Genomic DNA, 13,762 nt, shown 5'->3' with positions numbered 1-13,762 from the left:
TCTTAAGGATTTTGATGACAGTCACTATGTCCTGTTCTTAGAGGTTGATCTGACAATTCCTGATGATTTACACAACACATTTTCTGGTCTGCCCCCAATTCCCGAGGTTAAGTGTTCACCTGGCTCTAAACAGAAGAAATTGATGATGACTCTAAAGCCGAAACAGGATTATGTCATATATTACCAAAACCTCCAGTTCCTGATGAAACATGGTGTTCAAGTGACCAAAGTTGGAAAAGTTTTGAGGTTCAGGCACTCAAGATGGTTGAAACCATATATTGATACAAACACAGAGCTTCGAACATCTGCAATGAGCCAATTTCATAAGACCTTGTTTAAATTGATGGTCAATTCTGTGTATAGCAAAACAATAGAAAATGTCAGAAAACATATTGATGTTAAAATAATTACTGACCCCAGCCGGAGCAAAAAATTGATTGCAAAGCCAAACTTCAATTACAGAAGAATTTATGATGAAAATATGGCACTTTTCAACATGAAAAAAACAAAGATTAAGTTTGATAAGCCTATTTATGTAGGGGCTGTGATATTGGAATTGGGCAAATTACACATGTTAAAATTGTTTTATAATGTGTTGAAGCCTTTTTATAAGGATCGTGTAAAACTGATGTACATGGACACAGATAGTTTTGTTCTTGATATTCAAACAGAAGATGTTTATCAAGATATAGCACAGCCTGAATTGTTTAAATATTTTGATACCACTGAACATTCAAAAATTAAACCCCACAACAAAGAGGTGCCTGGCAAGTTAAAAGATGAGACACTTGGTGATGTTATTGTGGCATTTGCTGGGTTAAGGGCCAAGATGTACAGTTTTGAAACATGTAGTGGCGCTATTGCCAAAAAGGCCAAGGGCATTGGCAGAGTGACTGTAGACAAAGAGCTTGAATTTGAAGATTACAAAAATTGCCTCAAATCATGTAGCACAATCAGAACATCAGAATCCAGAATTCAGAGTGTGGATCACTTGTTGACTACAAATATTGTAAGAAAAGTGGCTCTGGACCCACATGATGACAAGAGATGCATTTTATCATGTGGTATACATACTCTACCATGGGGTTATTGTGATTTGAAAAGTGGTAATCATATCAATGCCCAATTACAGAGCATGATTTGAAATAAATAAACATCCCTATGAACTTATTTGGGTTCAAAAAACAGGCTATTATGGACCTGCCAACACCACAACCCTCTTCTGATATAATATCTAAACTAAGTGCTTTGTTAATTATTCATCTGAACAGCATACTTACAGATGTTGATGATAAAACAGGTAAAACATTGTACATATTTAACAATAATTTAAATCATTACCAATTACCTGTAGGTGGGCAATTGCAATTTATTACAACCCCTGAGGGTAATGTCAAGATTTCAGTAGGGAGAAATATTTATAGAATTAAGCACTCAAACATGATTTCTGGCACTGTATATACTGTTTCTGCTGGTGACTGCCTATATATTGAGGTCCCTGGATCCTATGACAAGCTTATACCTTTTTTTATAGAATTGAGAATTAGATATTCAATAATAAATAACCACTAAAACAAAAATGCCTAATGATATATTTTGCCATACAAGGCATGAAGATCACAGTGATGAGATTCTGATGCTTGATGTCAGAGTCAAGAAATTAAGAAGTGATTTACAAGCTTTACAAACCACACTGAATGCCAGTCTTCAACTAGAAATTACAAATTTACAATCACAATGCATGGACCCTCTTCTTAAAATTGATTCTGAACTCAAATTGCTGCTTCAAAAATATACTGACTTGGCCACATTAGATAATTTTCAAAGTTTAGAAGAGGCTGTAGCAGCTCTTCAAGCCAAATTTAAGACCCAGACCACCAACTCTGAGCAATTGAAACAGCAATTGGAAGAGCAGATAAATAATGTCCAGACACAGCTCCAAACAATTGTCAAAAGCATAAAATCACAAGAAGATTTTGATCTAGTGATTTCCACTCTAAAGGAACACATTCAATCACTCCAGATACCTAATCTGGACCCTCTGAACAATGCCATAGCCGAGGTTAAAGAAAAAATTGAGACACTTGAAAATTTTATGAACAACTTGCCATCTTCTGATGCTTTGAGTGCAATAACTCGGAGTGTTGCCAACATTAAGCTGCAACTTGAAACATATGAAGATTTTGGAAAAATTCAAAGTACCATAACCCATCTTGAGGGTACAATAGCAGCAGTGCAAAGTGATTTGACAAATGTCCAAGAATCTCTAGAATCCCGCCTGCCTGGTATTGTAGACACACTTGTCAGTGTCCAGCAACAGATCACAAAGCTTGAAAACCTCAACACTGAATCTGAGCTATCTCATTTTCATCACTTGATCGATGATATCCAAACAAAACTTGAAATTTTACAACAATCAACACCCACTCAGGCAGATATAGCCCTGCTCCAAGATGCTATGCAAAGTGTGGCTGATGCTTCTGAATTAAATAATGTGAAATTGGCACTTGAATCTTTGCAAAATACTGTATCAAATCTGCCTACATCACAGGAACTTAAAAATATTAAGAGAGCTGTGAATCGCATATTGAAATCAGAAGATATCAAAAATATCCAGACAGAGATCAAACAACTTACTCAGACAGTGGCCACTCTACCAACCAATCAACATATTAATGAACTGCATGCCCTGTTTGAGGATATCAGAAGACAGGTCCATGATCTTACTGCTCAAAATTCAAAATTGGCAGTTGTTGAAAATTTGCAACATATTGTAGCTAATATCAAGCAACAGCTAGGGACCATGGAATCCAATCAAGCAAATGCTCTGTCTGTTTTTGCCACCCAGCTTCAAGAGATTGTGCAACAATACAAGAAACTTGTTGTGGACATAAAAATCAATCCAGGCCATGATGATGTTGTTAGGACCATCAATGAGCACCTTGAATCTGTAACAAGCAAATTGCTTACAGCAGAAAAAGAAATAACAGGCATAATCGAGAATCCTAAACATACAGTAATTTTTGAATTGTACAGCATCCCCAACAAAGAATATAATTCACCATTTACAGCAGGTGGCAAAATATATATGCTGTCCCCTGCACAATTTTATTACCAGGTTTTTGTTGGGGGCACACTGAGACCAATCAAGATCAAATATTGGCTTCAACCACAGGCACACCACTACCCCACCTTATCAATAACAAATGCTGACAACAAACAAAAAATCACCAGTGTAGAGTTAGAGGATTTTACAGATCCCAATACACTAGAAACATCTTATGCTGAAGATGATGGCTCTCTGGAATTTCATATACAAATAGGAGACAAATTATATTTAGAAAATCCTGTAGTATCAGCTGCTGAACACCCCATAGTTGCAATATTCTTGTTTTCATATTATGTCTAGACAAATTATTGTTGATGAATTACACAGACAAGCCAGACATAATTATAAGAGACTGCCAGTAGTCACAAAAGGCATAGATGATTTATGGTAGAGCGACTTGATTGAGATGGCTAGTGGACAGCTGAAAAACTTAGACAAAATCAACAAGGGCTACAAGTATCTACTCACTGTAATAGACACATTTTCAAAATTTGCCTGGGCTGTGCCACTCAAATCCAAGACTGGAAAATGTGTTACAGAAGCCTTCAGGACAATCATCAATCAGAGTGGAAGATCACCGCGCTATTTGCAAACAGATAATGGCAAAGAATTTTATAATTCTGTGTTCCAACAATTTATTAAAAGCCAGTCAATACAACATTATTCGAGTTACAGTGATCTCAAGGCCTCAATTGTAGAGAGATTCAACAACACTCTAAAAAATCTTATGTATAAACAATTTACACTTCAAGGTAATTATAAATGGCTTAATATTCTTCCAGAACTTCTACATAAATATAACAACTTGGTCCATTCCACAATCAACATGAAACCCTCTGAAGTAACTTCATCTGATGAGCAAAAATTGATCAGGACTGTTTATTATCCTAGATACCAGCCAACAACAAGAAAAGCCAAATACAAGGTGGGTGATCAAGTAAGAATCAGCAAATATAAGCACTTATTCAAAAGAGGCTTTACAAGAAACTGGAGCACTGAATTATTTACAGTGGTTCAAATTAAACCTGGGACCCTTAACACATATATAATAAAAGATCATCGAGGAGAAATTCTCAAAGGCAGATTCTATGAAGAAGAACTCAACAAAACTAAACAGCCTGACACATATCTCATAGAAAAAATCATCCGCAGAAAAGGCAACAAGTTATTTGTCAAATGGCTAGGACTTCCAGAACACAGCTGAATCAATGCAGACAAAGTGGTAATATGAGCACCTGGGATGTTATAAAAAGGCTGCCAGAACCTGAACAGCAGATTAAGAGAAATGGCAAGTTGCTGCCTGAAAATATTAGATGTCTTATGGTTGGGCCATCGGATTGTGGTAAAACTACACTAATGATTGATAATTTTTTATTGGCACCCAACTGGTTAGACTGGAAAAATAGGCACTTGTATGTCTTCTCTAAGAGCTTGGAACAATTAAAATATCAGCAGCTGATGAAGCTATATGATGGATTGGATATTGCCACTTTTGAACCAGATGTTAAGCCACTCCATGAATGTCTTGATAACTCTGTTGTTGTGTTTGATGACATTATACTGGATAATCAAAACAAGGTTAGAAATTTCTTTACACAGGGCCGACACAAAAACATTGATTGCTTCTACCTGGCACAGACTATTTCTAAAATACCGAAGCAGCTGATCCGAGACAACAGAAATTTTTTATGTGTGTTTCATCAAGATCATACCAACCTCAAACACATACATGATGAATATGTAGGTGGGGACTTGAGCTACAATGATTTTTCCAAGTTTTGCAGTAGGTGCTGGAACCAGGACAGTTATGGGTTTGTCACAATTGATATGACAAGAAAACCAAGTAGTGGCAAATACAGAAATAAAATCAACAATTTTCTAGACATTGAAACATATATAAATAACCATGAAAAGGCCAATCATTGATGATCTTAAATTAAGAGATTATCTTGTAAAAAGATTTAAGGAATGGAAATCAGAGAACCGAGGAATTTATGACCAACACAAACAAACAGAACAGCCTATTATTGATGCTATTAGTGAATTAGGTAAAAATATCAAAACTGTTACAGAGCAAAATCAAAATTTGATCACAGAGCTTGTACCTGTAGCTGCAAGGAACATATTAGATTATCCAATCACCCCACTTTCCAGTATTCATACACCTAGTCCTGTTGCTCCTCGAAGAATTGAAGCTACTCAGGATCCTATTGAATTGGGTCTTCTTGCTCAAAAATATTTAAGCACCTCTAAAGACAACAAAGATGAGGTTTTTGGCTTATATGCTGACACAGAGCGTGATGGTAGCATCATACATAGAATTGGCAATTTCAGAGTAACATTTATGGGAGATGATCTGATTGTATATTCAGAATCTCATCTTGGAGAAAAAGGTGGTTTTGTTAAATATCCCGGCACACCTGGGTTGTGGGAACTGATGACTAGGAAGAGACCTGGCAGCTATACAGATCAAGATTATGAGCACTACAAAGAAATATTAATAAAATCAGATGCTCTATACCAGAACAATGATCCCACACAAAAGAGAGTCAAGTCTAGCTGTGGAGCAATATACAACAATTTTATCAAGCCCATATGGTCACAAATTAAGACAGGCAGTGGAATCAAACAATACAACACCCTGCCTAAAGAATTTGTGTGGGTTGATGATGTCAGGAAACTTGTAGATAGGTTATTGGTGATAGCTGGGGAGGAAAATGCTGGCAACCACAATTTTTACAATGAAAAGGTTTTAATTATGGACATGATAAGCACAAAATTGTCTAATTTTATAGTGAATGACACTAAGGGGATTGGATATCTTATAAAAATTATTAATACTCTACCACCTAAATTTTGGAATATTTCTGAGGGTCGGGGGTTGGTTAATGACATTATAAACAAGCTGCCATTTGAACTACATATTCCAGCCTATCAGTATTGTGGTCCCGGTACAAAATTGGAGCATAGATTAAACAGAGGTGATCCTGGTGTTAATCCCCTAGATGCTGCTTGTAGAGACCATGACATAGCATACAACACACATTCTGATCTTGACAAGAGACATGTTGCAGACAAAAAATTAGAAGAGGCTGCATTTGGTAGATTTGTAAGCAAAGATGCTTCTTTAAGTGAGAGAATAGCAGCATTGGGGACCACCATAGCTATGAACACCAAACAAAAACTGGGGTGGGGGCTGTGAATATATATATATATATAATAAACCTAGAATGAAGGCCAAGGGTGTTATGTATCAAATACCTTATGCAGGTCTTAAATCTCTTAAAACTATTGATAGTCTTTTAACCAAAAAGCAGCGGAAGAAAAAAAAATCTTGTCTTGCAAAGGGCCATGGTATGAAATTGTTGCTTAGTACCCCCCAATTAAAAAAATTACAACAATCTAGAAAAAAATCACATGTGGGGGGTTTCATATTTACTATCCCAGCCATCTTAGCAGCACTTGGGGCTGTTAGGAGCTTGGCTGGGGGATCAGCTGCCATAGCAAAAACAGTAATAGATGCCAAGAAGAATAGGGCAGAATTAGATGAATTGAAGCGCCATAACCTGGCCATGGAGAAACAAGGCAAAGGTGTTAAGAGAGCCATAAATAAGTTTTAAAAAAACAAGAGCCGCTTACAAACCAAGATATTGAAGCTTTAATCAAGCCACTGGGCATCAAAAATTTTAGAGGTGTGTACATGTCTGATTCTTTACCAGAACAACCACTCAACAAAGAGTGTGGCATTGTTAATTTGGATAAGTACAAAAATCAGGGCACTCACTGGATTTGTTAACTTAAATATTTAAAAGATGAGGCATTTGTGTTTGATTCATTTGGAGGTGTTCCACCTGAAAATTTAATAAAATATCTAAAATCAGCTAATCTTTATTACAATAATGCCAGTGTTCAAATCTTCAAAGATGTTAATTGTGGACATTTGTGTTTATCTGTTCTTAGATATATGTCTCAAATAAATAAACCATCAATTGAAGATTTTCAAAAAGCCTTGTGGTATTTAAAACATCATGGGGGTATTCCATCTCACCAGCCAAATTTCAATATTGAAACTCAAATTGCATGATGATATAGTGTATCCCAAAACAATAGCTCTCAGAGCATTTTATGGCATGTACTTGATCCCTAATATTACACACCACAACAACAAAATTGCAGTAGGGGATCAAAAAATTGTCATCACCCCAGGGCAATATAATCTGTCCACTCTAAATGCTCAATTACCCAGAGGTATAGTGTTAAGTCAAAATTCTGTCACTCACAGAGTAGAGATTGTATCTGCTACAGAAACAGTGGATCTGGGTACTATAGGAGAGCTGTTAGGCTTTGAGAACAACACAAAACTTGAACCAGCCATCAAACACACTGCTATTAATATACCTAAATTCTTAGCCATAGAGACTCTAAATATTCACTGTAATGTGGCTGAGGGTATGATCACCAAATCAAATGGCATAGGCACTCACAAACAAACTGGCATCATTGCAACATTTAAACCTAATTCTGAATTTATGGAGCCCATCATCTACACTCCATCCCCAACATTATATTTTCCTGTGTGCCATAATAGAATAGATTATATTGAATTGATGGTCACTAATGAAAAAGAAGAATTAGTTGATTTTGCTGGAGCCACAACAACTGCAATCATAGAGATTAAAATTTAAATAAAAATACATACAAAAAAAATGGAAAATATTGAGAGTTATGAGCTACAATCATTCCCTCCAAACAGGAGGACATTTGCAAATTTAAATCAACCCAACACAGAGATTGAGGTTGATCTTGATGTAGGGGATGGCTTTATACACCCCCACAGAGCAGATCTATACATCAAATTTGATGTTGTAAAGCTCGATGGAACAGATTATCCGGCAAATTCAAATATAAGATTGGTGGACAATTTTGTGCCACATCTGTTCTCTGAAATTGAGATCAGAAAATATGGTGTTGTTATAAACAGAGTAGATTATCCCGGCATTACCTCCACAGTTTTGGCCACATTAAAATTATCCAAAACAGAGGCTTGTTACTACAAAATAGGTGGATTTGAGGCTGGTGATAAAATATTATCCAAGAGCCACACAGTGCTGTTTCCTATGCGCCTGTTGCCAGGATTCTTCTCAGATTACAAAATATTATGTGGAAGGGTGGTTTAAGAATCACATTTAGAAGAGCTGCCAATGATAATAATGCTTTGATGAGGTACAGCACCTTAAACTCTACAGGGGAAGCTTTGCCTAATACCCTACCTGATGAGGGCAAGTGCATTATTCAGACTATGGAGCTAAGAATCCCAGTTGTTGAATATGAAGCCAGTTATGCTCTTAAATACAAAGCAGATATAATAAAAAATCCACAAGTACCTTTACAATTTTATACATATCAATGTGTACAGAAGCCTGCCACTGGTACTTATTATGAGTTTGATGCTACAAATTCATTCTCCAGTATACAATATGACATGCCGGATTTTGTGGTGGTACTGTTTCAGACTGGAAGACACAATAATCAGGAAAAAATTCAAGTAGATTTGATAACTGCAACATCAAGAACATATATCTTAAAAATGGCAGAAATGAGGTATTCCCTAGAGAAAATTATAATTTAGACATGTCCAAGGATGATTTCCTTAAATTATATGAAGCATTTACAGCATACAAAAGGGTCACTACTGGCAATACTGACATGTATTACACACCAGATGAATTCAAAGCACAGAGACCCATGTTTGTCATCAACACTTCAAAAAGGAAACAAGTTGTGGTTAATGACAGGACAAACATTAAAATTATCTGTGAATTCCACGATACACTCCCTGATGACACCATATGTAGTGTTATTCTCATAGGTGAAAAATCATATGTTTATGATGTAAGAAATGAGAGAGTCACAGAACAATTCTAGAAGATTTTTGCACAATGCATTGTCTTAGTACTAGATATGCAAGTTGAGGCTGGTGTCCAATTAAAATATTGAGCATATTCCAGGTAACATATTAACATAACAGCAACAAGTATTTAAGCATATATTACATTATATTATTGTGTAAGCAAAAGATCTTATGAGCATTTTGGCCCTAGTTTTAAGTGTAGCCAAAACAATATCAAGAAGGGGCATATTTTTGACAAGTTTATGGACAACAAACTGAGAGATGTAGCTTTTACACACATGCTCAAATCTGTCTGAGGGGAGTTCTTCTTTTCTACACTAGAATTCAAGATTCTTGGGATTTTGACAGAATAACACACTATAAACAATAAAATCATATGGGTACTTGACATAATTTTAAGTGTGGGCAAATCGGGGCATATGAACTCTTCTTTTCTACACTAGGATTCAAGATTCTTGGGATTAAGAGCATATCACACTTGAAGAATTGGGGAATATGGGCATCTTGACATAATTTTAAGTGTAGGCAAATCGGGCTGTTTAATCAAATGACCTCTTCTTTTCTACGCTATAAGTGCGCTCATTATAGCATCAATTATACTACTTTCAAGTATTATTTATCTATTAAACGTATTATTATATTTATTAATAATAACTTAATAATACTCAGCGGTGAACGATGAGACTCGGTGAAGTACACAGATTCCTCTCAGGTACAGGGATAGTGTTAGGCAAAGACAATATTTCATAGCACAGAAAAATAAAACCACATTGCTGCAGTAGATAAACTAAAATGTTTTATCCTTTATTTATGACAATTATAATGCGAATATACTTGAGACGAAGGCGAGGATTTCGCTTTGTCGATGAATTGACTCAACTGAAACGCATAAACTCAATGCATGGCTATCGGCGTAGCTATGATCACATAGGCCTAGCTTGCGCCCCGAACTACCACACCAAGATGTATGCACAACAACGAGGAGTTCCTTTTACGTTTAAAAGCTTCGTCGATCCGTGGCGAAAGTGTGTTATTTCTTACGCGACATCTTGTCTTCTTCTTCTATTTCGAGTTCCAACAATATCCCTATTTCTTCATCTTGTATTTCTTTGGCAAACATGTCGAACTGCCTCTTCGTTCCCTTCCATAATCAAAAACAATCGTCCACATATCTGCAAAACAGAATTACTTTGTCACCTCCTTTTTCGACCACTTTCTTTTCCAATTCATTCATAACCAATTCAGCCAGTGCTGGACTTAGGATAGAGCCTATATTCAGTCCTTTAAACACACGAGAGAAACAGGACATGGCATAGAGTGGGATGAGGCTAAGCAAATAGGAAGGAAGAAGAGAGTACTAGTGAGAAAATGGAAGGAGGCCAAGGAAATAGAAAAGAAAGGAGAAGATGACACAATGAACTGGAATGGTGGACTCAAGATAAACAAAGAATGGAAGAAGGTGTTAGAAACAGTGGAAAGGACAATAGCTAAAGAGGAGAGAAGAAGGAAGAGGAATGAAGAAAGAAAGGAAAATGAGAGTGAGATAAAGAGTCCAGCCACTTTCCAGATGAAAGGAAATGATTAGCTAAACCGCCTGTCAGTTGAAAGTACAGTTGACAAAAGAAGGCCACCTGCTGGAATGTTTCAGAAACAAGTTTCTAATAATCTTGTGTCTGGAGGGGAGTGATTTTTGTGTATATATATCTTCCTGTTTTGTACCTTGTTTCATTTGTACTTGGTACAAAGTCTGAAGAAGACCTTTCTAGAATGTTGAAACGTTACGTTTAGTTTATGTTTTAAAATAAAATGAGTATCTGCCTTTGTCAGGATATTGAGTTTTTCATATCATGGAAACAAGGCTTAATGGTGTTATAATCGAAACAAGGAAGCAGTAAAATGACAGGCAGTGAATGGACTCATGATGGCTGAGTCACATAGCATAACATGCAGTAATAGTTGCTGCAAATAGTGCATTATACCGACAGATGTGGTAGCTAAAAATAATACTGGATTGTGTACATTAAAAAGTACTTGTTCATGGTGAGATGTAGCCTCTATGTATTGCAGACGTACGTTTAACCTGTTTTTTCTCATCGTGAAGAAAAGTAGAGCCTTTAGTCCTGGAATACTCAAATGAATCCTTGTGTGATTTTCCTGCCAACAGTGTCTTATTGTTTTCTTATTTCTAATAACTCTCTGATGCGTCAAAAAGGAATATGTGAAGATTTTCCTGGGTGAACCATTCAGAACCTTAACTAATATACAAGGAAGAGTCAAATGAAATTCCTTAATTTGTTTTTGTTCCTTATCTAGTAGATTTATGTATGTACGGTTGCACAAGTTTTCTGCATTTTAGCACATACCTATTGCTGATCTACATCTATTTTTAGTTTGAGTTAGTGTCTGTATACCTTAAGAAGAATAAGCTTTTGGGGGTCCACTTATGAACCACTGCCTTTCCAACCACCTGCCTGCGATCTCAGGTCGTTGTCGAACTTTCTACTGCATTAGTAAACTGGCTGGTGTGGTAAGCATGCATAGATATATTGAATCTTCATTTGCCGAGAAATTTCTGTAAGTTTTAGGTTGACAGAGGGCACGAAACACTCTATAGTGATGCAAGTGTGTATAGGAGGCTCCATCTTTAAAATTATAAAAATGGCATTTGGAAGTTCACTTGATTAGTGTGGCTGCCTTGAGGTCGTTTTCTAAATAACAGTTGGTACCTCATGTATATTTGAGCTGCATACAGTCTGTCCTACGATTTTTAATAAACTTTTAAGGTTTCATTTGACTCTCCTAGTATTTTTCAGAATATTTTACTATAAGCGAGGCCTTTCGGAACAACTATGTTTCTTGTGGTGAGAATACATCACTGGTACTGGTCCAACTTCTGGCCCTTCTTCTTAATGCGTACGTACACTAGACACCGTGGCCGTAGGTCTTTCAGATCAATAGGTGAATAGTGGATTTCATCATCTTCACCACCATCATCACACGTAATCACCTTTGCGCCACCAACTATGCAGTGTGCACAGCGAGATGACTGCATATTTCCATGTGTTTTAATTTTGACCATTACATATAATTTCAGTTGGATCTGGTAAATTTATTCAGTGGTCGATTCGCCCGTGGAGCGGCGGTAAGAGCGCCGGGCAGTAGGAGTGCGTTTGCCGGCATACAGGATGCAACATACGCGTAACTGTAACAGCTAGCTATGTAAACTCGTACAATTGCATCGACAGTTACAATTAAAATGGGCACGTACCTTGTTACAAGAGGTGTTGGAAATGATGTCCTCCTGCATCCACACATTTACGACATCTGTTTAGGAAATTTTCACTAATACATGTTAGTTCAATTTCCAAAATTCCTTCAATATCTCTCCTGATATTTTCTATCAATTCTTCTGATGTATGGCTTCAGGTTTAAATGCTTACTAGCTCGCCATGCAGACGTCATGGAAATGTTTATTTCTTGTGCAAGGCGCCAGAGGGATTTTTTATTAGTATGTTCCAATCGTGCTCCAATGTTTCCTAGTTTCCCCTCATTAAGCACATGTCGTTTTACCCTTTGCTTCTTATGAAGAACATACCTTGTGTGCCTAAATTTATTCACAAGTTTTCGAAAATTGTCTGTGTGTGAAACAGGAACAGCTGGGAATTCTGCTGCAAAGCGCCTTATAACTTCCCTACAAGCATTCATAATGACGTAAGTGTCGTACATAAAAATTCGTTGTTTATCTTTGTACTTATAGCATGGCATTATTAGACTGCAGAAAAGCACCAGCAATATGTAAACTAAAGCAAAACAAAGTAAAACAAACAATCTAAAACACATGTTAACACCTTAACACTTCACAATGATGTACAAACTGGACACCAGTTATCTGAATACTGAAGCACTGACGCGTCCAGTACCAAGGTCAGCGTACAGGTGTGGGTGGTATCATCTGCAATTTACGAAGTAAAGATTCAGTCGCTTTCTTCAATTATTACACCTTCATGATTTACTTCAAGCTGCCTTCATTTTCTTGTTGATTTAACATAGCCTTAGAGTCATGTCGTACATTTCACACATACCAGGGGCGTATATTTAGGGCTATCTAGACTATCTGCGAAGCCCAGACTCAGTGACCAAAATACAGAAAAAATATATATATCAGAAAATGTGCATAAAAGTGTTGATTTCAATAAGAAGATGAACTTGATTTCTTTGGAGTTGGTGCCTTGATTTCCTAGGAGTTGGAAACATTGCCCGCTTTCTTTAAATTCGCGAGGCGGCTGGTGGGCAGCTCCAGGGGGTGACGGGCTAGTGACAGAGCTACCACAAGGATCACGCGATCAATGTTGTAAACCTATTTTTACAGCATGTAATTTCCCCAGCAACGAGGAATTGTGGAGCCAAACTGTTGAAGGAGAGGGAAAAGGTTTGCATAAGGCGGGAAATTTATCCTCTGAACTTCCTCAACAATCTGGGTCAATATTGCAAACCCATTATTCCCAGCATGTAATTTTCCCAGGAACGGGGTATTTTGAAGCCAAATTATCACAGGCAAGGGGAAAGTGTTACATATGGCAGAGGCAAGAACATCATTGAACGCTTGCAGACGAGTTGAAAAGAGGTTCATTGACCTTCAAACAACTGGAGTTACAGTGGGGAGGAGAAAATTTTGGCTGAGAGCGAATGGTTTATGAGTGAATCTAAAAAATACCGAAATGACGAAGATATTCTAGTCTAGA

Source organism: Lepisma saccharinum, chromosome 22, assembly GCF_977018435.1.
Source record: "Lepisma saccharinum chromosome 22, izLepSacc3.1, whole genome shotgun sequence".
In the NCBI taxonomy this organism is placed as follows: Eukaryota; Metazoa; Arthropoda; class Insecta; order Zygentoma; family Lepismatidae; genus Lepisma; species Lepisma saccharinum.
The sequence above is the reverse complement of the archived record's forward strand: the minus strand, read 5'-3'. Positions refer to the sequence as shown.